Raw genomic sequence first — 27167 nt, forward strand, 5'->3', positions numbered from 1 at the left:
TAGTCAAAAACAATCGGCTGCCTGATGCGGTAATACGACATTACCATACATTTAGGAATGCTGAGGGTAAGCTTATTCCGACGACACCAATCAACGAATAGATCCAATACCGATTGAAGACGAATGCAATCCTCAGCAGTCCGCACCACGAAGTACAGCTTTAGGTCATCGGCATACGCAAGCTTACAGCCATCTCCAAGTAGAAGAAGTGCGTCGTTGATGTACAACACAAACAGCAACGGGCCAAGATTGCTACCCTGTGGTACACCTGACGAGTTCGTGAAATACGAGGAAGTACTGGAATCGAGTTTCACTTGCAGAGACCTGTCAGTCAAGTAGGAGCACAACCACGAAGTCAAACGGTCCGACGCACCGAGTTTGGATAGCTTTGCCATCATAATGTCATGGTTGATCGTATCAAACGCTGCTTTTAGATCAGTGTAGATGACGTCTATTTGTGCCCCATTTTCCAGTTGCTCAAAACATGTCGTGGTAAAATCTAGAAGATTTGTGGTAACCGATCGTCCCGGCATGAAGCCATGTTGGTCACTAGAGATATAGCATTTGGTGTGCTCAAGAATGAAACCACTCACAATTATCTCAAACAGTTTTGATGCTGCAGAGAGATTAGTAATTCCTCTGTAGTTTTTAACGTCACGTTTATCTCCTTTCTTGTGTACCGGAACCATAAATGACTCTTTCCAGATTGCAGGAAATTTCGACTCTACAAAAGATTTGTTGAAGATTCTGCAAAGCGGTTCAACAAGCGCTCCAATGGTACGACAATACACTGCAGAAGGAATGCCATCTGGTCCAGGCGAGAAGGTACATTTCATTTTCTTGGCGGCATTAGTTACCATAACAGGCGTTATTTCAAAAGTGTTTATGTCAACAAAGTTTGAAGGCACATCCGAAACAGCCGAGACAAGTTCAGTCGAGGTGATGGATTCTGCGGCAAAAACCGACGAAAAATGAGCAGCAAAAAGCTCACATTTCTCCCCGTCTATCGACGATTCAACGTCATTGAAAAAAACGCTTGCAGGCATTGTTGAATTTTTCCTCTTCGAGTTTACATATCTCCAAAAGCTCTTGGGGTTTCGCCTTAAATTAGTTTGCACTCGTAAAACGTACGATTTGTAGAGCGAAGAGTTTAGATTACGGTACTCGTTACACGCCAAGTGAAAACTACGCTTATTTGCCAGGGAACGGTATCGCCGAAGTCTACGTTGCGAAGCATTTCTTTTTCGTTTGTATCCATCCAATTATTTAGCACAGCACACAACGTTTCAGCCATTTCATCAGCATTCAATCCATCGAAAAGAAGATCCCAGTCAGTGACGGAAAGGAAGTCCATTAGAACATCGAAATCAATCTTGCTATAGTCTAACGCAAGCTCATCACTCGCATTCAGCAGCAGTGCACCGTCATCAACTAGAGATGGTAAGCAGACGACTAGTGGCGGATGATGAAGATCAACTGGCAAGAGTGTTGAAACAGATCTCGAGATTTCCACAGGAAAGTCCGTATGGCAAAAGAACAAATCCAGGATGCGTCCTAAGTGGTTGCGCTCGAGATTTCTCTGATGCAGGTTGTGGAAATCCATGCCATCAATCAAGAATGAGCTAGCAACTGGTAAAGGAACAGAGTTCACAGGTCGAATCTCGCCATCAGCCCAACTCCAGGATATGCCAGGTTGATTGTAGTCACCACATACCAGCAAGCAATCGCTGTCAGAGCCACTGTTACAAAGCTCTTGGATCGATTCAATATGCCCATTCAAAACGCTGAGATCCTTGCTCTTGTCTGGAGGAACGTAAATTGCACACAGCAATAGTCGCTTGGATCCAATCCTCGTCGATACACACACTTGTTCTATCGTTTCTCCGCTCGTTGCATGTGTTCTGCAACATGGAAATATTTGGTGCGGGAATATTTGGTGAATGGTACAGATACTTACCTCTGGTGGAAACCCTAGGGTTTCCACCGTCCACAGAATGTCGCAAAGAATGATTATTGATAATGGTGCTAACCCTAGGGTTTCCACCGTCCAAATGATAGAGCCTTAAGTATTTGTCAGTGGATTTCCGTTGGATCCAGACTGGTTTTTTTAGTGGTCGGTGAATTCACGGAATAATATCCCATCAGGCCAGGTAGAAGCGTCGAGAGCTAGTTCTTTCAGCGATGGATTCAAGCCAACTTTGAAGGAAATGAAAGTCAGCTTCGTCATATCCACTTCCTTGGGAACGAGACGCACGACGTCAGCAGGTTTTGTTAGATCCAAGCAGCGAGAAGTAATTTTTTGAATGTCCTCAGCAGTTATTAACGGGTGTAATCCGGACAGGTAGAGCCAGAACTTTGGAGGGGAGATCGGTGGTGTTAGACACGGTACAGACAAGTCACTGAGATCAATTGCATTGGTCCCACGCACAGAAGAAGTGCCAATCGGTCCACCTTCATTACCACGACGACGTTTAACACCAAGTCTGGGCCAGGCATTTCCCTTCCTTGATCGATTCGATGGTCGCTCAGCAGGAATATCCATGGAAATGCACTTGTCAACTTTATCACTCAGCGATTCCACCAAGTTGAACAGTTGTTGAACCTGAGCCGGTAAGCCATCAGATGACGGAGTCGTGTCGTATGTGAGCTCATCAGTAAATTACTGTTTCACACTTGTGCCATTCATTTTATCCCGGCAACTTGAACAAACGAATACAGCCTTGCCTTGTGAGAATAGGTCTTTGCTCGCACGACTGAGGTTGAAACCACAACATTGCATGCTGATGTGGAAGTAAACCTCACAAAAGCCGCAGCGCAACGGCTCGATTTCGTTGATTTCCAACTGGCATTCTCCGCATTGTTTTTTCTCCATCCTTACAGCGAACAAAACAAAACTCAGTGAACAGCAACAAATGATAGCGTTAGCCCGAATACAGGAATGTGGTTGAAAATTAAATCCTTCGGAATCGTCAAAAACAGCAAATTCACAAATCAACTCCACAATTTAGCGATGAAAGCAGGTCCAGATAATACGTCAACGTTGAAAAAACTATTAAAAACTACAGTCAAACGAATTAAAAATAACTTTTAGCGGACACAATGTTAACGCGAATGTAACACACAATGGAAGCAAATATGGAACTGGTCGAATATGGTCGCAGCTAAAAAATTGAATTGAATGACAAAGGGTCTCACCTCAAATAAAAAGCAGTAAACATCGTTGGACTGTTTACCCAACAAACAATTTTAGCTGCAGATCAGCTTATACAGACAAAAATTAGCTGCATAAAGCAATTTTTGGCTGTATAAGCTAGTCTGCAGCTAAAAATGTTAGTTGGGTAGTTCTTGATCCGATATATGAAATGAAACACACTCGATTCAGTTCAATTGAAATGAAAAGGTTCATAAAATTAAAACTTAACACAGAAATGTAGATGGTTTTTGGCACCCAAATTTTCAAACTTTTTTGAGTTGTGCCACTATTGTACGAAACCAACGAAATCTGTAATATTTGATAAAGAAATGACATTTTTCCCACCACAGAAACACTCCGTTGTCTTATGCGAAATATATGCGTACACAAAATGCACGGAATCTTTTTAAAAAAGCAATATTTAGTAAATTTTGTATACTCAATCGGTAGATGTCCCGAGAATTGATAGGAGAAATTGTTCTGATCGCAAGATATTAGCGGTAAATTGCAAAACTTCGCATTAAATAGGTTTTGTATGTACTTTTTTTTTAAACGTTCTGAAGAAAGCACGTATCCCAACAAAGCTTGAAATAACAGGATGTCCTCAAAGCTTCTGCTCTTACTGTTGAAATCCATTACATTTCGTATAAAGCTTGTTGAAACAATTCAGATAGTAATAAAATTAACAAATTTTACGGGTCGATAGCATTAGTATCTAATCATTCTGGACCCTTTTTAACACAGCAACAATCCATTTGAGGGATTCGAGATAAAATAATAAACGGCCATTTTTGGGAAAACAATTTAAAAAATTATAGAGTTAGTTAAGATTACAGATTTTTGAACCTAACAACAAAGGCACTGACCAATTGATGTTCTACGACAAGTTTCCGTTCGTGTCGCTAAGCACAGACTCTTCTACTTTTATTTCTATTAGAGATTGACGATCTAAACATGTTTTAAATATTTAACCCTTTAAAGTCCCGTGATGCCCCGTAACGTGGGTAGATCACCTTTTCGTGGTACGTTACGGGATGTAAGTTCTACCACCGATTCCTAGTCCTGACTACTTCAAACTAAGGGAACAAGATTTTTCAGTAATCCAAGGAACACATCTTAGTCCTTGTTACTTTTTATGCCTTGTTTGATAGTGACAAGACTCGGCTTTGTCTACCGAGGATGATCTTGAAACAAGGAAAAAATGAGTTAGTTGTCTTCATCTATGTGATTCCTAATCTTCTTATCGTTGTTCCCTAGTTTGAAGTGGTTAAGACTAGGGTTCTGATGCATGGTCATTATCGGTGTCATACCTTAATTTTGTTGCTAAGGAATCCAATTTTGACTGACAAAGGGGCGCACCTTTGGAGGGTGTTTCAACACTCCGAAGGGTATAAATAGCGGGACCTTTCAATTAGAGTCGGATCCTTGCGATAAATGCAAGAGTGGCAACTGTAAAAAAATCGAATACTTCATCATTTCTCAATAGTGATGGAGTAATACGACATGCACTAAACTAAGGACACGGGATATACTACAATAGATGAATTTACTGGTCGCAGTAGTGTTAGGTCCCGAACAAAGGAAAAAAAAAAAAAAAAGTCCCGTGATGATTGTAACGCCCAGTGATATCTTTAAATATAATTATTTTTTTTTGATTACTGTCGAAACTAAAGCCCAAAAATTATACATGTCTTCATATTGTTCTATAAGCCAATCTCTTGAAAAAGGTGAACAATTTAGTTGTGGTGTTAGTGTTTGCAGAAAACTTCGTTTTATCAACTTTTAAAGGATAGAGTTCTCATGTGTTAGATAGAAGGATGCGGTATTTTGAAATGTAGTTTATACAAAGTTATTGTTTTCTGCATTTTTGCTCAGGAGGCTGAAACCTGTTCTCTCACTAGGCAGCACTAACATTCTTATAAACTTCGTGTACTGTACATACAGGGTCGACACTTCGCGATCCCTGCTAGATACAAAACTGCTGTTTCCTGCATTTTTGTTCACGAGGCCTTGGCTTATTGAAATGTGGACAATTTTTCAATTCAGTTTGGAATCTCTCTAGGTAGCACAAGTGTTCTTTTAAATGGCATGAAATTCAAAATTAAAGAATATTGATCCCGCCCAAAATTTGAGTTTTTTTTTTCAAATTGGATTGAATTTAACAAAAAATATTTACACGGAACGTTAAGCGGCTTATGGAACCATTTATCAGGTCAATTCAATGCTTTATGGTAGACTACATTCTTCGTTTTGTTATCCGGCGCATAAATAAACAAAGATGAAGGCTTTTCCAACACGTGAACATGCCACATATAATTTGCCATGTGAAAAGCAAGGGTATTCGAGGTTGATTCCACACACTTCCAAAGATTGGCCTCGTGATTTATTGATTATCATGGCGAATGCAAGGCAAACCGGAAATTGATTGCGTTTGAACTCGAAAGGTAAATTTGTTGAAATCAGTGGAATTCTTGGTATGAGCACTCTCGCCCTTGCATTTACCTTTGAGTATCGTTGCTTGGATCACATTATTCTTGAGTTGTTTCATGGCCATTCTTGAGTTACGCGCGGTCTTATGTATGCAACTTTGTTTTATATAGAGATATATAGATGTTCGTTAAAATGTTTATTTCAACCATTTTTTTGTTTGTTTTTTGCAATCTAAAAATGTTCCTTAGGCGGAGACGAACACAACAACAAAATATAAAAAATAATCCAACGCCAGCTTATATTCTTAAATCATTTCAAAATTATTGGAAGTTTTCAATGTCTTATATATGATTAATGACTTTTTTTTTCTATGGGAACGACAGATCTAAATCTCAATCCTAAGAAGCTCAAAATTCTCACGCTAGAGAATAAATGTTGTTCCGGTATTTTCAGGGCTGTCCAATAATTTAATTTATAAATAAATTTTAGAGTTTTCAGGTCTTTTTCTGGGCCATTGCGACATTTTAAAACTAGTCTGAAATTCTAGGCTAATTCTAATTCGCTTGGCAATTTTTTTATATTTTAGCATCATTTTGAAGTTTCATGATTTTTACGAGGGCGATGGTTTTATTATACCAGTGTGGCATTTTTGATTTGGCGTGATTCTGGGAATTGGGTTAGTTTAGCGATTTTGGTGTTGCAAATTTTAATTAATTTTAATACTTGGATGACACTTGGGTGACTCTTTTTGTGTTTTTAGATCATATTTGCACATATAATGCCATTTTTTACCTTAATTTTCGTATGAGCGCAGTTTTGGCGTTTCTATGCCATTTCAATTCTATTCTGCTTTAGGATTATTGGCAGTCATGCCACCAAGGATTTTTCGCGTTTTAAAGACATCTTGGAATTATTAAGGACATTTACAAGGCCTTTCCAACAGCACTTTCCAACAGGTAGCCTGTAGGTTGGAAATGGTTTCTCTATCTCTGCAATGATATCTTTTTAGTTCAATTGTATTGATCATAATTAATTTTAGCCCATAATTAATGAGATTTTTGATTGATTTCCTTTATTTAGGAAATTTTCAGCCACAGGCTGGTTCATCTCCAGAGACAATGAAACAAAATGCAGTTTAAAACATGTTCATCTAACATAAATGCAGCCATTTAAAAAAGCACTTTAAGGAAGCTTATAGAATGTCTCAAAGTGGGTCGCAAACGTTAAAAGTTTGAGAACCACTCGTACAACAAATACACTATTACGCTCCTAAAGATAACCAATTCGATTATCTAATGTTTCTGAATAATTCTTATGACTTGACCATAAACAACTGCCTGCAAAACCTATAGAAAGCTTTAAGAAGCATTGGTCATACAATTATTCATGTCTGGTATATCACTATGGTCTATATGATTCATTGGTGCGTCCGAGTTTACCGACCGTTGCTAATTCTATTGCTGCATAAACACTTCTAATTGCTCTGCAAACTGCACGCCCATTTTACGTTCTCACTGGGAACCAATCAGTTTGACGGCAAGCACCTTCGTTTTACCATGGATCGAAGCCACAACGAGGCTAACTATACCCGCAGAAGCTGAAGACAACAACGTATGTGACTCATGGGAGAAAGACAGAACTACGCTCGGGGAACCGTTTTCTATTAGACCGGAGAGCAGCAGCTGTGCACGGCAAGTGCCGCGTAGTTAGCCCCAGCAGGGAAGGTGATTCCAATCAACCCGGCACTATGGGCCACTAGCTAAACAAATAACGTTTTTCCTCGACGCGGACAATGCTAGAAAATCTCGGCCTTTGGTGATCTTTTGCACTTGGGAGTTGGTTATGTGTAGGAATCAAACTGCTCCAGTCCAGAAGCATAGGGTGGAACTTAATGCTGGGACGCTTGTTTGACCGGGTGTATTTAAATTATTGGAACATTTATCACACTTCGAGGCAGGGCGTGTAGATGAATCGGTGGAATGGTTTGAGTCCAGTAATGGGTGGCACAGTCTGGTTTTTTCTACATAAATCACGAGTTTTTTAGAAGTATTATTTAGGGAAGATGTACCAGGACTATACTTCCCTAATATGTTGTGTTCCAATTGTGTATGGCCTATGGGATTCCCATATTCAATCATTGGAACAAACCATAAATAAATTAAACAGCCATGACTGGTACATCTACCCTAACGGGTTAAATCTGAAAATTAAATCACAACTCTGATTGTTTTTAACAAATTTTCATTTAGGGAGATCGCCGATCTCAAACAAGTTGGTAACCTGATCGAATGTATCCACGTAAAATACAGACCATAAATCGACAACTAAATGAAAAGTGCTTCCAATCTGCATCTAGATCCGTTGTTGTATTGAACTATTATAGATAGCAACCAACCCCATGACTGGAGGTTCACTACATGAGGATTGTTTGCATAGAGACCAACCGCACGCTGGCTGGCAGGCTGACTGGCTATATGGTAGCGCCAAGTGTGTCCAGTGGGCGGGTGGCAATTGTCCCGTGCGCCTCCGTTCGTTGATGATGTTGATTCTGTGGCAAACCGGAGGCCGCTTCTGGTTGCTGCCAGTTGGAACAATTATTTGTAATTTTATTCATAATCAATAAAACATGGTCCAACTAGAAGCCTGAGGTCGGTTTATTTTGCACACCGCGACACAAGCCTCTCGCCCGTATATCAACCTACCACTCCGTCCGCTAGCCACGATATGGTATACCTGGGTGGTGATAAACGGTACCGAATGCGCAACCACACCGTGAAACATTGTTTAACGATGGAAAGTATCAGGTTTTGCAGCGATTCAGCAAACTCTTCCCCCCTTTTGCCATTACCCCTAGCGCGGGGTTTGTAGGCAAATCTTCACCAAGCCGATTCAGGATTTCCACCACCTGCTTCCCGATAGGTATGTACCGACTGCTGATGGCGTTTGGTGTTCGATATTCTACGGTTGCGGGAGGACAACTAACGATTGGATGATGAATGGGCTTCACAGTGTTGGAAAATTAACATACAGTTGACCTTTCATTTTTTATGCCCGTTCGCCGGTTACGGGTCTCCTCGTGTATTTGTGTGTGTGTGTGCCGATGTGTCGATAGATGGTTTGTTAGATTTTTCTTCGGGTGAATATTTATGGTTTCATAATCAACAAGTGGTTCTTGTTAGGGGGTTTAATTAACCTTTAGCAAATTTACACATGTCTCGATGTGAACTGGATGGGGAGGAGTTCCGTGACCGGGGATAACACCGGCTTAGCTTAGATCGTTTTTGTTTGTTTGTACGAAAGCATGTCTTTGGCCTTTGGTATATTGACCGGTACGTATGAACTTGGGTATTATTTCGTCATGGGTGTCATTTTGTGTCAGACTAAGATAAACAGAGTTATAAAGAACTTGATTAAATTAGAATAGAATTTGAACTGACAAATACTTATTAGCAGATAGTTTTTTTTTATCACACATTGATGCTTGATCAGACTAATAATCTAAACTTATCGTTCGGGGCTTTCGAGTCATCAGTAATTAAAATGTAAAGGTTTAAAAGTCCATTTTCAATGTCTAAATTAATACCACCATGAATAGTGGATTTAAAGTGATGACGTATTGAGCAAAGATGATGGAAACTTATGTATTTATTTAGTATATAATTTTCATCTGACTAACAGTCCTAATGAAGTTTCAATGGGGAAAAGCCTGAATGAACCAGGTATTATAGCAGGTGCAAAAACCCCATATCCTTCACACAACATATACAATAATTAAAAAGCGAATTATACAAAAAATTAACGAAAATTGAATTACAACATAATAACTTAAAATCGTTATCCATAGCATAAAAACCCGCAAACTCCTGAAGTTTTAATTTGACTCGAATGATCTTTTCATGTTTAAACGAAGAAAAAATCTTCTATGAATAGTTCAGAGTTTAAAAGTTCTAAGAGCGAATTTTTAGCACTGCTTGAAAATGTGTATATGCCCGGAAAAATGGTGGAAATAAAGTATGTAATTGGATATGACATTCCGAATGGAAATGCGAAGCCCACCAAGGGTGAAATTGCAAATAATGTGAAGGCACTGGATGCGGAAATATTTTTAATTGAAATGGGGTAGTTTTTGACGTTGGGAGTTTGAGCGTTATAAGAAGGAAAAATCCTGAAAAAGTAGAAGAGTCTGTGCCTAGGGGCACGAACGGAAGCTTGACGTAGGACCGTTAGTGGACGGAAAAAATGTGAACATTTAGTTCTTTTAATTGATCAATCATCAAAAATCTTATCTCTTTCCGTTTTTATTTGTAAGCGTATCAAATTTGTAGTATTTATTTCAAAGAGAAAGTTGATGAAGAGAAAGCAAGGGACTGTCAACTTGAGTATTTTCGATTCATCTACCCGACTTTAAAAGGTGTATTTTTATTTTTTTGTTATTTATGAATTTTTTAGTTTTGTGCATTTGGTATTAAAGTGTATTCAATTCACCCCTCACAGGATTTTCTTCTGAATTATATGAATGGGGCGGGGCGGAAAGTATCGTTTGAGCAGAATATGTAAAAAAGAGGGACTTCGAGAGATTGAACTCATGAGAGCTAATTTTCTCACAAATTTGATTTTATTGCATTCAAAGTGTTTTTATGTTACTTCATACGCGAAGTTAACGATTTTCAGAGTTGGTTGGAAATGCTAACATGAAGCTTTAGTGTGATGATTTATTAGCTAGAGAATGATCTTTAGAAGAGGGTAGGTGGATAGTTCCGTTAGAGTACGGCAGTATGAAAATTGAATAGAAGTTGAAAATGAGCGAAGGGGCATTAATGCGACAGTTTTAAGATAGTTGGGTAAAGAAGAACTGCATTATAACACACCATCGACTGGAAATGTTCTCGCAACGTGGGGCTTTAGGGAGTGATGAAAACGTCGCTAGAACTATTCCACAGCCGCAGTCAGTTTATGAGCAAAAAGAGGGACGCACATTTTTGCCTGTGGACTTGGAGACATACTTCAAGTCCCCGCGTACATCGTACGGGTTAGGCAAAAATGTGCGTCGATCTTAAAACTGTCGCATTAATGGCCCTTCGCTCATTTTCAACTTCTATTCAATTTTCATACTGCCGTACTCTAACGGAACTATCCACCTACCCTCTTCTAAAGATCATTCTCTAGCTAATAAATCATCACACTAAAGCTTCATGTTAGCATTTCCAACCAACTTTGATTTTATTGGCTTTCTGGGGACTGGATATACACCCAAAGCGAATTATTCCCACTTCTCTCAAATTCTGTATTTTATTCATAATTTTTAATTTATGGATTTTTAACACTTCCTACCAGCGTGTTCTGGAAAATGGTCGAACGATGATTAATCTCATCAATACATTCGGGCCTACAATTCCACACCTTATATAGAGACCAGGTTGAGCCTTGATAGCTAGCTGCTTGCGGGAACTGATGACCTTGACAAATGTCCAAATAATACTCTTAACAAATTTATGGTGGTCCTGAAAAGGACCATTAGTTATGGTTGAGTAATGCTGAGCTGATTCCGATCCTAGCCTAGCGGTGGGACTTCTTCCTCCTTTTCTATGGTTGCTCATATGAGCTCTGCAGCTCGCTGCTTGCAGGCAGCCTTTCGTTGTTGTTGTTGAAAGCACTCCTGCTGCAGCAGCTGCTGCTGCTACTACTGCTGCTGCTGGACTGAACACCGCCACTTACGGTGATTGAATGAGCAGCGTTCAGTGGGACCGCATCGAATTCGATTTCTAAGTCTGTGTCAGGGAATGCGCTGTTTTCAGACATTCGGTGATAATTTTGAAAATTAACTAAGTGTTCATTTTAGCAGATTGGTAGATAAAATTCCAATCGTTTGGCTTGTTTAGAATTAAAATCTATCTGCTATTGGTCGAAACCTGACCTCTTTTCTTAATGCTGTGCATTTTGGTTTTTTGAAATTGCGTGGATTCTATAGATCCTGTGGAGATCTATCTAGTCCTGATGTATGTGTTGGTAGAGGGAAAAATGTAAACTTTGCGGGAGACGATGTCTTAACACTCGAAAGCAATTTTGTGAAATATGAAGTAAAACAAATCCTAGCTAGTTCTGCATGATGATTTTGTTTGATTTTATATATTTGTAAAGTCGCCGGAAAATACCCGCTGGCGATTTGTTTTTTTATGATAACTCCTTACTTGAAAACAGGCAAAAACTCACAAACAGGCAGCTTTTTCATGGTATAATATGTGATAATTCAATAATCAATAAATTATCTCAACATTTAGTGGCAAACCATTCATAAATTTTGGTAACATACAAAAAATTCTATAATCCACATTAAATTTCATATGTAAGCGCCGATTGAAACAATCTTTTCGACGTCACTACAAGGATGATTCATTAAACGAAAGAAACGAATCATGCGGAATGAAAGCTGAGGAAAAACTAATTGCACCAATACATTCAGGCCTACAATTCCACACCTTCTATACACAGGTTGCGCCTTGATAGCTAGCTGCTTGCGGGAACTGATGACCTTGACCAATGTCCAAATAATACTCTTTAAAAAAAATTTGGTGACCCTGAAAAGGACCGTTTTGTGGTGATGTTTGAGTAATTCTGAGCTTGGTGTTCAACACGGATGAAGCTGTCGAGCTGTGTGTCGTTTGGAGCGAGTGTGACACGCTTGGCATAGATGACCGACCCGCAGCGACTCACGAAGAGCTACTGATTCCGATCCATAGCATAGCGGTGCAGCTTCTTCCTCCTTTGATGGTTGCTTATGTGGGCTCTGCAGCTCGCTGCTTACAGGCAGCCTTACGTTGCTACTGGAGAACAATTTTCAACGCCACACGCCGAAAGCACTGCTACTGCTGCTACTAATTTCGACGACTGAACACCACCACACAGTGGTGTGGTCTTTGAGAGCGTTTGGTTCTGAGTATGGCGATGAGTGTGCAAAATATTACGCAATTCCATCCTCCCTATTCGCACGCGCCCGAGGATCGGAGGCGAATGCCACTTCGACTTGTTTCGTCTACTTACTACTCTCTGACGACTGTGCTGGGGAAGCAGCATATGCATGTAGGTAATTGGTGGATTTGTTAGTTAATTCGACGCTTTTGGACAATGCTGGACAGTTGCCAGTTTTTCAATAGTTTCTTGTTGAAAATCAACATTTGGAAGCATTGTTATCGATGCGTAGCCATATTTCTGATCGATTGGTGATAAAATTATTGAAATTGGACCAGGGGCAGCCGAGTTATTAACGTTCAAAAACTTTTTTAACTTGTTACATGTTCCATTTTCGGTTTTCACAAAGTTTACCCCCATAAAGAAATCAAAGACGTAGTCCTACGTCAAAAATATCTTCCTTGGGCATGCGGTCGTCAGGTGCCAGGTCAAGTCGTCATCAGAAAGATCCCAAGTAACAATTGTAGTTTTATGAGGCTTCTGTAGACCATGATTTAGACATGTAGAATGCTGTAAAACCTCGATAAAACTTGCAATGTATAATCGGTTTCAGTTTCCTGTGGAACGATATGAAGTTGCACTTATGAATACTCAATGTAAGCATGTTTGAAGTACAACATTCAGCGAAACGATCGATTAACTGTTGTAATGCGTGGCAGTCCTGAAGACTATTCACCACCTTGTAAATGTTGACATCATCCGCATAAAACAAACGGCAACCTGTGGGCAGTGTCTTAGATAGTACATTGATGAATATAGTAAACAACAGAGGACTCAACCCAAGTAACCAAAAGTTTTGATAAAAGGCTATTTGTGGCTTAAGCAGCTTGGTTGAATGTGGTCTATAGAATTCTAAGCAGCCTCATTTTTAGGTCGTTATAAGAACTTGAATGTTCCGGTATCATAATTAAAGAGCATTCTAAGCAGCTTCTGGCGGAACTTGAACGGAACTTTTAGAAAATAAATTAAAAAAGGTTTTTGTCCTCTACACCAATTCTATATTTAGTTCGCACTTATATGAAACTTATTTCTAAAGGCAGGTATTAATGTGTATTGATTTACCAGCATAAGTAGTAGAATTGGAGCTGTTTGAAGAATTAAACCCAGTCCTTCTGCGTGAGAGCCACATTTGTGGCGCAGTGTTTAGCGTTCGTAGATCGTATGCCGAATACACGGGTTCGAATCCAGGAAATTACTTTTTATTTATTTTTTATGTTTGGATAGAATGTTGATGCACTGCATATTTATAAGAATTATGATTTATTTGGGCCGCTGTTCATTACATATTTACGTACATTAAATTTTGTTACTAATAAAGACTTGTGCGGATTACTTCATGTGGCTTGAAAGTTCTGTCGGAACTTTATTCGAACTTTATGGAACTTGAAAGTTCTGTCGGAACTTTATTTGAACTTTATGGAACTTGAAAGTTCTGTCGGAACTTTATTTGAACTTTATGGAACTTGAAGGTTCGGTCGGAACTTTATTTGAACTTTACGGAACTTGGAAGTGATTTTAATCGTTACATGCGGAACTTTTGGTTACTTTGGAAGTTACTGCCCTGAGGTACACAGATCGAAAAAGTAGTGTAAATTTCATCACATTATATATCATGTAAAGTTCTGAGACATTTCATGCAATGTAGAAAATATTGTATACAAAAACCCATTGTTGTATACCAAAATTGATTACAAGTTGCTCGGTTGCGTGAAATGAAATACAAGTTAACGTGAATGAATATTTACATCACTAGTAAAATTCAGCATTTTTATCTGTGTACGCCTGATAAGTTAGTGAGCAGCTCAGATCATTCATTTCCAATCTTCACAATTAACTTCTGACCCGTTAGATAAGATTTGAAACAGCAGGTCAATTATGTTGAAACACCATCGTTCAAGCAAGATCCCATGATCATATCCACAGCGTCAACTTGTGTGGCGTCGTCACTCGAGCGCAAGCAGAAAGAAGTAAACTGAATGAGGTTCGTAGACGCAGATCCCTTGAGATAAAAAACCGTGTGGATCGTAAGAAATGTAATACTTACAGGAACCAAACAGGATATCATTGATGATGATCTCAAAAATCTTCGAGCTAGTGCACGATTATTTTCGATGTTGCGTTAACCTCTTTTTTGTGGACTGGGCTCATAACGGATGTATTCCAGCTGAAGTGAAAATCTTATACAAAATACTATATTTTTCACATGCGTGAAAAACGCAATTCGCAAATATTTCACTTCACTTGGAACTGTAAACAGATAAGTTGCAGCGAAATCGAATTTTGTGGATCGCATCTTTTCCGCTTACGTTTACTTATTTTCACGCATGAAGCTGCTCATGAGAAGAATAGCAGCTAAGTGAAAATTGGACGTTTCGAGAAAGAGCAGATTTGTCAGATTTTCACTTCACTGGAGTTGTAAACTGTTCGATTTCGTTTCACGTGAACTGTGAACGGTGAAAACTAGGAAATTGGAAAATGTTCCACAACCTTTTTCGCTAGCGGGGCCGGTGGTGTAGTGGTAAGCGTGATTAACTCTCACCCCAGCAGACCTGGTTTCAATCCTAGTCGGCGCCGCCGGGATTTTCCGATGCATAACATCTCTGATCATGCCTTCCTTCGGAAGGGAAGTAAAACCGTTGGTCCTTGCTTCATGAGTTAATGGGTTGGAAGGTAGGGTCCAGTTGTGGGAGCTGCCTCCCTGGCGTGCTAAGCACGGGAAACAAGATCGACGGAAAACAAATTAAGAAAAAAAACCTTTTTCGCTAGTGAAATTTCACGTGCTTCAAATTTCACTCCGCTACGATCTGTATACTAATCTATCTGCAAAAACAGCTTTTGAAGCTCAGTATTTTTACAATCTGAATCGCTGATAAATAGAAATCAAATAATACTATTTTACACACATAATAAAAATACTTACACAAAATCAAAACCGCTCATATATTTTTTTATAAACACAAGACGACCGATCCTAACAATTCAACAACAAACAACTGCACTAGCAACCGGTCATTGAAATATAAGTATTACTACGATGAAAATCTAGGCATGTTATAAAATACTCAAAAATACCAGGGGTTGGTCACTCCGCACAATGTGCCAAAAATACAGTTAGGCACATGGTTAGAAATTTTCATGATCTTTGAAGTTACTGGCAACACTGATCTATCCCTGCACCTGCACAGTATATGTCGACAATGAGCATGCATAAGGGCGCATACGCGATGATCGATTCTCTCTTTGCATTGCTACAGCTAAGCGGAACAAATTTCTTTAATTTGTGAATTTGTTCAATGCAGAGTTGTTACAGGTTGTATTGGCTATCAAAAACAACAGCAAACGCACCGAGAAACGTTTATTCTAGCGAGTTATTAACAAAAGAAAAAAAATCGACGAAGATAATCGATCATCGCGTTTACGCCTTTATGCATGCTCACTGTCGATGTGTCATAAGAGCGTAACGGCGATGATCGATTCTCTTCGTCGATTTTCTTTTTAAATTGACTGCTGAGCGAAGCAATTTTCTGAAAATTGAAAAGTGCTGCAACAGGTTGTATTGCATATTTGACTGGAGCGTCCTCCCGAGTCTAAAGTAGGCACGATTCCCTGTCATAATGCGTCTTTGAAAATCTCTGCTGGTATCATTTTCGCTGGTCACCAGTGAGCCCAAATACACGAACTCACACACCGTCAATCTGAACTCTGGATTGGAGGCTAACATTATCTTCCCTAGAACTTCTTCCTTTTATCTATTCTGTATTATATGCGTTGATGGCAAGTCCAATCCGCCTAGCTTCAGCCTTCAGTACGTTTCCGCCATCGTCTCAAAGTTGCGTGCCATGATGTCGATGTCATCGGTGAAGCCGAGAAACTGGATGGACTTCCTGAAGATCGTGCCACTCGTGTCTATCCCAGCACTTCTGATCACACCTTCTAACGCGATGTTGAATAGCAGACACGAAAGTCCATCACCTTGCCGTAACCCCCTTCGAGATTCAAAGGGACTCGAGAGTGTCCCCGATACTCGAACAACGCACATCACTAGATCCATCGTCGCCATTGTCGACCAATCGCGTCAGTTTATCAAACGAAACATACGCACTATACGGCTGATTTCGAGTTGCCGATATAATAGAACAGCTTGTTAACACGCAGTTCAAATGCAAAGGTTGCCGGAGAAAAAGACGCTGCCGACAATAGCTACGCTCACCCGAGAAGTTTGCAGCGTTGTAAAAATGTTTTAACCCCGTTTTGGACAATTCTGTCGATTGGAATGAATAGAGTAGCAAGCAGCAGATAATGAGACATAAAATCTCTAATTACGCCTTCTTTCGGAAGGGATGTAAGGCTGTTGGTCCCCGGTCCATGACTTGATGGATCGATAGATAGAGTCAAGGTGTGGGAGCTGCCTCCCCTGGCGTCAGTAGCATTGGTTGAAATTTATGTGTAGGCCGTATTTTATAGCGATAATCGTTAATATTGCATGATCTTTTAGAGACATCGACTTTACTTTATTCGAAGATTTTTGACATTTTAACAAGTTACTTCACGAGAAATTTGAAATAAAAGATTTAAAGCTAAAGTTCTAAATATTTCAGGTACACCCTAATTCAATTTGGAAAAATAAATTTAAACTGAGAACTCTTAAGGTAGAAATGATGTTTCTTTCACCAATTTCTTTAAAATTAGCTCAGCTACAACTTTGATGAACAACATACCTATGTCTTTTTTACTCTTTATTTGTTTTAAATTTTAAATAAATTGCATTTCAGCTTAACCTAGGTGCTCAACCTACTTCAATAACTTACCAGCCTTAATTGTTAAGATATATATCTAAGTGTTTCCTGCGTATATTTTCAGAAGGTTTTCTAAACCTGCATGGCAGTATCGATCAGTAATAGACATCTAATCTAATCTAATCTAATCTAATCTAATCTAATCTAATCTAATCTAATCTAATCTACTACAAACGCAGCCAATACGAGAAAGCATACTGGAAAATGATTAGGTTAGATGAGGTCTAATCATTTTTCTTGTCTAACTGATGTTTACAGCATATCTGAGATATGATATAAACATCAATACGGCCAGACCTACTGCGTTGTATTTGCCGCAAAGATGATTCTTGGAAATGAATGGGAACATTTCTTGAATCTACAGGGATGGGAGGATGCGTGGACATACCGTACCAAACGCTCCGAGTTACTATGAGTAGTTGTGTGTAATGTGTAAATATTTGTACAATATTGAAGAATCTTAAAATAATGTAATGGAAGGATCTTACCGAATTTTCTCCTATGTTGGTTATGATTCTCACCGAGCGACTGAACACAGAAACGCCATTACCCAACTACCGAATACAGGCCGGACTCGATTATCCGGAGGCTCGATTATCCGGAGAAAATGGCCCGATTAGCCGGAGTCATATTTTTTTTCCCTATCGTGCAAATTATTTTTCATAAACCGCTTGGAAAACCGACTTTCGATCCGAGGACGAGTAACATACATCATTCGACTCAGTCTGACAAGATCGGGAAATGACTATATATAAGTCTAGATAGAGCTGGAATTAGGACGTAACAGCTTTAGTAAACAATGACTTCCCTCGATGATTCCTACAAAATCAAGGCTCGCCCACGCAAATCAACATCATCATCGAGTAGAGGAAGACTTCCCCTACCCGATAGTTGTATTGAATTGCGTAGGCGTGCCTTGAATTCGTAGAAATCTTTAAGAGAAGTCATTGTTCACAAAAGCTGTTACGCCCTAATTCCAGCTCTATCTAGAAGTGTTTGTGTGCATTTGTTACAAAATCCGGCGTTAAGGGGTTTTGGATTAACTTTGACCTGAAAGGAATCAAACATATCATGTGCCACAACAACATACAAAAACTGAATCCCATGATGGTCCGTTCACTAATTACGTCACGTTTCAGGGTTGCGGGGAATGGCAACCAAAATTTTGAAGATCCGTAAAAAAATGTACCAAAGGGTCTTTAACCCTCCGTTACTCGCGCTGTTGTACTTTGTACAACACACATGAGTTTTCCATTGCCATTTTGTTGCTGAGTTACCAATCGATCTGAAACCAACGAGTATTCCTCAAAAAACTTGTTTTGATCTAAACAAGCTAAACTTTGATTACAGTAAACACCTAAAAAATGCGGATAATAGGGAAAATGTAAATGGAAACCGCGAAAACTGTGACCATACTACGTGGGATTTGACTTAATTGATTACAACATGGAATATATCAATATTCTGACAAAATAGAAAGTTACTGTCTCTGACAAAGTTGTTCAGGAGATCATAGCCTTGTCGCTGGCGGACAGTAGTACAGAATTTTCTCACTACGTAGCGCTAGTATACATGTGAAATTCTCGCATGTGATATATCTCGGGATCCTGACCAGATAAAAAGTTACTGTCTTTCACAAAGTTTTTCAGGAGATCAAAGCCTATTGCTTTGTGCTCAATAGTTCAGAATTTGCTCACTACGCGACGCTAGTATACACGTGAAATTCTCATATAAAATATCTCGAGTTCCCAACCAGATATAAAGGTACTGTCTTCGGCATAGTTGTTCAGGATGTCAAGGCTTTTTCGCAGGTGGACAGTAGTTCAGAGTTTTCTCACTTTGCGGCGCTACTATAGATGTGAAATTTTGCACATAAAATATCTCTAGATCCTGACCAGATTGAAAGTAAATGTATTCGGCAAAGTTTTTCAGGAAGTCAAGATCTTGTTGTTGGGTGACAATATTAAGAATTTTCTCACTATGCGGTGCTAGTATATACGTGCTTTTCTCCCATATTCAATAGCTTGAGATCTTGATCAGCTAGAAAGTTGCTGTCTTGGGCAAAGCTGTTTAGGGGGTCAAGACTTTTTGTCTGGTAAACAGTAGTTAATAATTTTCTCACCACGTGGCGTTAGTATACATGTACACTTCTCGCATATGCTATATCTCGAGATCCTGATCAGATAGAAAGTTGTTCAGGAGGTCAAGGTCTTTTGGCTGGTGGACAGTAGTTCAGAATTTTCTCACTTCATGATGCTAGTATACATGTGAAATTCTCGCATATAAAATATCTCACGTTCTTGACCAGATAGAAAGTTACTGTCTTGAACAAAGTTGTTCAGGAGTTTAAAGCCTAGAGCCTAGAAAATTCTAAACTATTGTTCACCAGCCAAAAGGCTTTGACCTCCTGAATAACTTTGTTGCAGACAGTAACTTTCTATCTGATTAGGATCTCGAGATATAGCATATGCGAGAAGTGTACATCTATGCCACGTGGTGAGAAAATTCTTAACTACTGTTTACCAGCCAAAAATGCTTTGACTTCCTGAACAACTTTGTCGAAGACAGTAGTTTTCTATCTGGTCAGGATTTCGAAACAAACCATATGCGAGAAATTCGCGTGTATTCTAGCGCTACATAGTGAGAAAATTTTGAACTACTGTCCACTAGAGAAATATATCTGATCAGAATCTCGAGATATTTTACATGCGAGAATTTCGCGTGTATACTAGCGCCACATAGTGTGGAAATTCTGAACTATTGTGCACCAAGCAATAGGCAAACATCTGGACTTCCTGAAAAACTTTGCCGAAGACAGTAACTTTTTATATGGTAAGGATCTAAAAATATTTTAAATAGGTGAGAATTTTACATGTATACTAGTGCCGCGAAGTGAGAAAACGCTGAACTACTGTCCACCAACGAAAAGGCCTTGACCTTCTGAAAAACTTTGTCGACGACAGTAATTTTCTATCTGGTCATGCTCTCTAGATATATCACATGCGATAATTTCACATGTATTCTAGCGCTACGTAGTGAAAAAATTCTGAACTAATCTCCACCAGCAAAAAGATTATGATCTCTAGAACAACTTTGCCGAAGACAGTAATTTTCTATCTGGTCAGGATCTCGAGATTTTCCATGTTGTAACCAATTAAGTCAAATCCCACGTAGTACGGACACCGTTTACGCGGTTTCCATTCACATTTTCTCTATAATCCGCATTTTTGTGGTTTAACTGTGATAAAATTTTAGCTTGTTTAGTTAAAAACAAGTTTTTTTTTAATTAATACCCGTTGGTTTCATATCGATTGGTAGCTCGGCTGCAAAATGGCAATGGAAAACTCACACTGTTGTACAAAGTACAACGCGTGAGTACTCGTGTTATAAAAGTTGGCGCGAGTAACGTTACACTATCATCCCTAGAGCACCGGAACTCATATTTGCAATGTTAACATTTCAAAAATATTGATGGAAAATAGTTGAAATTGATCGAGTGCGTCAAGTTAGGAACCGCGTCAAATATGGTGCCTTCACGCCGTGATTTTTAGCCAAGCTCAACTTTGTCTCTACACACTCGTGAGAGTCGCGAGACTACGATTTTTCTCAAGTTGAGGGGTCCAATGGCGTGGTTAGCTACACGTTCGCTTCTCAAGCGGATGGTCCATGGGTTCAATTCCATTGATCTTCTTATCGAATTTTGATGTATTTTAATGTGCCTCATGATAGGTTATTATCCAAGTCCGATTCTGGTCACTTCCAGGGGTACCTGAACTTGTCCGGAAGTGGCCAATATGGTCCAAGGTTCTTAATTTTTTCCACCATTGATCTGGTTATCAAATTTTGATATAATCTGATGTGTCGCATGATAGGTTATTATTCAAGTCTGGTTCTGGCCACTTTTCCGGAGGCACCCGGAACTTGCTCGGAAGTGGCCAATATGGTCCAAGGTACTTAATGTTTGCCACCATTGATCTTGATATCAAATTTTGATTTAATTTGATGTGTCGCTTAATGGGTTTTGTTCCTTTCAAGTCAAATTTAGCCTCATGGCCCATAAACGCCGAAACTTGTTCCGGCCATATCTACAAAACCAGTGGTCCAATTCCATAATCCTTCAATAGCGTTCAATGGGACCACTAAAAACATTAAATGAGACCATATGAGACCAAAAAAAAAATTTTTTTTTAATGGCTCGATTATCCGGAGGGCTTGATTATCCGGAGTGAAATTTTTTACAAGACTCCGGATAATCGAGTCCGCCCTGTATATATGTACCACCGACTGTCAGAAAAGAGGTCCTGTCTCACTGCGTTTGACGTTCGGTTTCGAAAGAAACTCGTGGAGAACGGTGAACAGATAGAGCTTTGGATGACGACGACGACGATGACGGATGGAACTGTTGTTCAGCAAAGGGCCAACACCAATACACTCGTACTAAACCGAAGACCGTCTTTCCTCTTCCCCTCACGCGGACTCCGGGGGTGAACATTTTTTGCTAAAACCTGACTGTTGTTCTCTTCTTGGACACACGAGAACGATTCTACACATTACACAACGAAAATACAGCGAAATTACGTAAACACTTTTTCCTCTACTGTCTATTGATTGACCACCTTTGAGACCACTAGCGGTAACCCACGACTTCGATATGAACGATTTTCACACTTCAAAAGCTATCTTTGGTGCAGGAAACTCCGGAAAATGAAAAATCAAATGCGTAAAATGACAGCAGACACAATGTTAACTGACACCGGAGTGATGTAAAAAAAATCCGGATTTTCCGACCTCCTCTGCTGGTAAAGGATTGCAATTTTCTGGCAAACAAATTTGGGAATTTTCACTATTACGCACAAACACGGACACTGACACAGCACAGCACAGGACACTCGAAATGCTGGCTCTTAAAAACTCTCCGTACACGACCGCGGATCTACAGAAAGTCTTTCGCACAAACAAATAAATGATGTTTAATCGCAGTAACTTAAAATTAAAAATTAAAACTAAATCTTATCTAAAGTATAAAGGGAATTTATCGTTGCAATTGAGGATTGTAACGATTTTTGCCTGAAATTATTAATTACTTTGTTGGACATTTGTTCTTAAGTCTCAACATTTGAAATTCTATGTACCTCGGTAGTACTGTGAATCGTTTGAAGTGTTTTTTTCCTGGTAGTGCAACAACTTGACCATATTGGCACAACATAGCCAGTCTAAAAACTTGTTTGAATATTAGAAGTTAATTCGTAAGGCAAACTTTGGATTTCCTGTTTATTAGAGGATAAAAAAGATTTTGCATTTTACATTTGACTTGAATGCGGTCAATGTGATCTATAAAATTTAATTTTTGGTCAAGTACTAACCCAAGATATTTCACTTGACTTGACCAAGTAATTAGAACTCTGTCCATAGTGACTATGTGACTACTACTAGGTTTCAAAAACAAAGCTCTATGCTTGTGTGGAAATATTATAAGTTGAGTTTTGGAAGCGTTGGTAGAAATCTGCAATTTTTTCTAAATAAGAAGAGAAAATATCTAAAATTGTCCAGTCTGCTGCTAACACGAAGACTTCTTCTTTTAGCCGAAATGCTTGTGTCATCAGCACATACCTATGTCTTTATTTTCAAAAATCAAACAGTATTGGTTAACATATTTTCAATAATCCTATTTTTCGGGATTAAAAGTAGGGAGTACTTAAACCTGTTATTAAAAAGATTTCCATAAATCATGACACTTGGAAAAGTCAATTTATCTTGCAAATGCATTACATTAAAAAAAATTACCTACGGAAACGTAGAACACAGAATTTCCTAACTCTTCGCTAGGAAATGAAATCTACTACCGCATGCATCTTTTAATGAGAACAACCTCAACTCTCGGAGGACAAACAGTCAATAAAAGTGAATCTTGCTACTCACAAAAAAAACACAGAACTGCCGTACCCGGGCGTATCGTACTTCCACTCACGGAGGCCACTCCGAAACCTTCACACAATTTCTACTTCACGGAATTGCCGCATTTTACTGCCATCGACGCTGGTACAAATACTCTGCTTCAGGGGTCCACTCTTGGAATGAATACATGGCCGAAGAAAGATCGATCCAACCAACCAACCAACCAGTCAAAGTTAGGACACACACGGAAAGCGCGATCGAGAGATAGAAAGAGAGAGATAGAGCAATGCATCTTGGTTGGTAGCATGGCACTGACCGTGGCAGTCGTGGCACTCAATCACCTCGATTTGAAGAAATTCAATCCGAATCTGTTGGTTCGGCCGGTGCACAGCCGGTCCTGGGTGCTTTCATATACTTTTATGCCTTTCAACAATTCGTCATTTGCCATAATTTGATCAAGGTGAATTCGTGCGTTTTGCTGGGCTTGAACGCCGCCCGGTGCGAGAACTTTGGTAGCAGCGGAGATATATTGGGCTTTTGCGAGCAAGTGTTGGCGTTAATTGCCTGACCACGGACGGCCTGCGTGCAACTCCGCGTGGCCAGGGAAGGTGGTAATCTGAGCGCGTATACGAGCTCGACCATCAGACAAACGTACACATGTAGGTACGTGCGCGAATCGTGAACCTACCAGCAATTCAAATATTAGATCACTGCAAGGTCAAGTCGAGGGGGCCTAAGAGCTCGTGAGCAGTAAATCCTTTGAATTGTTTCAGGTCAATGAGGATATTAAGCGGCGGCGGAGGCAGACTGACAGATTGATTTAGTTTAACAAATTTGAGCATTTGCTGTCTGTTTAGTAAAATTGAAAGATCGTGCTTGGTTGGTCTTGGGTGTCAGGAGCAATCAAGACCCAGCCTTGATCGATTGTAACGCAATTTTTAGCGCATGCAACTCAATGTGTACCGTTTAATGATCACAGGAAATACGTCAATCGATCAATTTGTAGCATTACGGGAGAAGCAAACCCATTGTACGCTGTCCACAACGATAATTTTCCATAAAATAGGTACAGAAGTAGTTCAACTATCGGCACAGTGCGGATCGATTCCTATCTTTCTCTTAATAAAAAGCGCAAGATTGTATCAAGATCTTCATTGCCCGTAGGCAGCAGCAGACCAGAGAAAAAGCGAAGAACATACATGCGTTTTACGATCAATCAGCGTTCGAGCACTCGTCTGTCCGTCGGCAAATAATAATTCACATAAAAACGTTGATTTCTTCCCTTTGAGTTAAATTGTGCGGGAAAAAAAAGCTATCTAAAGTCGTCTACAGTCTCATACAATCACCCGTTTAGCATTAGCTAACTACCGTCTTATAGCGAATACCGATCATATACCAATCCTGGCATCCTACGATCTACATCTTCTCCGAGCTGTTCATTCGTGCTTGTTTTTTTTTTTTACTCACTTCAACGGCAGATTTTGTTTCCCTCCTATTTGACAGACAGTGACTCGACTCCGGGATATTACAGTCGAGATAAATTAAACTGTCGATCAAAAAGCTGCCGAGAGTTGCCAATTCGATGACAAAAGAGCATGGCTCAAATGTGTCCGGCTGCACACAAAGTCAGGCGCGAGTCGCGACCTACCTGACTGCGGCCAATCATTCCGTTAAATGGCTGCCGCCGCGCTTTAGCGTTCATTGCCAGTCTAGGTTGGAGGACCGCAGTTCAACGGTGTGCGTTCTTGGCAGGTGTTTAGGAGCAATGAAAATCTCGACGGAATAAGCCCCTAGGCCACGGAATTTTAGTGCAGGAATTGAGTTCGAAAAATGCTTTTAAAATTCGCATGGAACTTGCAACATTACGAGTGGAAAATATTAATCATGTAGAGGTTGGGTTTGAACTCCATTTCTACCGTCTACTGCTGCTTGCTGATTGGAATTAATCACGCATTTATTTTGAATCCATAAAAAAGCTTCCGTTGCATCGGCCGGGAATCGAACCCGGGCCGCCCGCGTGGCAGGCGAGCATTCTACCACTGAACCACCGATGCTTCTTGAAATAATTGTGTTAGCATCGAAACTTAGTAGCAGATGAAATACTAAATTATGTATTACTTCTGGTGCGACACCTTCCTATACATTTGCACACATTAGTCATCACGCCTAACGTCACCTCTGGCACTGATTTAATGTTTTATTGTTGCCTTGTAGCCCTTTTTCAATGGTAAACACTAAAAGCAAGGTGTTTACTTTCTATAATGCTACAGTTGTTGGCGTGTGCTTTGAGCACAAATCTACGTCATGCGCATAATGTACGGAGGTAGGCTATCTACGACCGAGCAATGCCAGCGGTGCCAGATATACAGGGATGTCTGTATTTATGCAGACTTCTGTAGCATTATACTGTCCACATTTATTAAACAGACATTTAGAATTATATACAGATTTGATACAGATTTTTATTGATTTGTTCCTAAAGTTTAACATGAAATATACAAAACTATTTTGGAGTGCATGCATCTAGATTTGTTTATGTACGTTTATGCGATATGTATGATAGTATTTTTGCAGTGCTGCTCTGATAATATTTGTGCTGACATTTTTTTATTCAACTAGTTTGTTTATTTACTAGGCTCAGTCGTGTGTGACACTTTGCGGAGCCAAAAATCCGTAATTTTTTAATTAACATTTTACACAGCAGTAAATCTAGGCTAGTACCAATTACTCGTGGCGGGCTCGAGGTTAATCGGTAACAATTTCGATTGGAAGGAGCTAGGTAGGAAACATGTTTCTGAAGCCCCTTCAGATACTACTCTCGAACGGATGACCAAATGCTGGCTGGGTAGGGGCAAGTAGCATAGAAACAGGTGGATAATAAGACTGGGACCAGGCATCGAAAATCATTTGCATTCATTTCGTGCATTCATTTACATTCATTTGCTCCTTACTTTTTTCATCAACAGAATTCCGCGAAATGATGTATGAAGCTTTTGTAGGTTTTGTTATTAGCTACAACTCAACTCAAATCAACTCAAATCCGTATCTCTTATGCATGACGAACCAGAGCAAACAGAATCCACTACTGTTTTTTAGTGAATGTATTTTACATTCACTGAAAAACAGTAACGAGTTCTGCCCGCTCTAATTCGTGATGCATTAGAGATACAGATTTGAAATGTGAGCAAAAGTTGTAGCTAATAACAAAACCTACTAAAGCTCTATACACCATTTTGCGGAATGCTGTTGAAGAAAAAAGTTAGAGGCAAATGAATGTAAATAAATGCATGAAATGAATGTAAATGATTTTCCATGCCTGACTGGGACACAATGGCTGGAAAATGTGTGGAAAGGAGGGGATGGTCACCTCAAACTCTAACATCAGACAAACAAAGGAACTCGTAGATCAGCTGCGTGTAGGGAAGATCACGGGTTCCCAATACATATCTTACTTCAAGGGTAGGGTTGTCTACCTTGGCCCAGTAGGGTATCCAATAGCTGTGCCCTGGAGGCGTCATTACCCGGGCAATTCCGAACTGCGTGATCGATGTCATCATAACCGGTTCTGCACCTACATATATTGCTGTCAACGAGGTTTATTCTGTAGAGATGTGCGTCTAGCAAGAAGTGGTTGGACATAAGTCTTGACATCACTTGAAATTCTTCTATCATTAATCTCCCCTTGTTGTGCGTCCAGCTTTGCGAGAGAGTCTGCCTTCTCATTGCCTTAGATTGAATAATGTGAGGGGACCCACACAAAAGTAATCATATATCAGGCATATCATTTGATAACGGCACAAAAGCATTTGTAAACAAACTTTCTAAGGCCCTTTACACGCGAACCAAAGTACGCCCACGCAAACCAACAACATCATCGGATAGGGGCA

The 27167-nt window shown here is 39.7% G+C and overlaps 1 long non-coding RNA gene and 1 other non-coding gene across 2 annotated transcripts in view; one reads left to right on the forward strand and one right to left on the reverse strand.

Moving 5' to 3' along the window:
- Positions 1-27167, forward strand: part of LOC135702254 (uncharacterized) — a 298827-nt gene that overhangs the window by 143251 nt on the left and 128409 nt on the right. The gene's annotated exons all lie outside the window — the stretch shown is intronic.
- On the reverse strand, positions 25264-25334 carry TRNAG-GCC (transfer RNA glycine (anticodon GCC)). The gene has a single exon. It is a non-coding gene; the product is annotated as a tRNA-Gly (tRNA).

Source organism: Ochlerotatus camptorhynchus, unplaced genomic scaffold, assembly GCF_037179485.1.
Source record: "Ochlerotatus camptorhynchus isolate MF236.1 unplaced genomic scaffold, CSIRO-AGI_Acam_v1.1 ptg000189l, whole genome shotgun sequence".
Lineage (NCBI taxonomy): Eukaryota > Metazoa > Arthropoda > Insecta > Diptera > Culicidae > Ochlerotatus > Ochlerotatus camptorhynchus.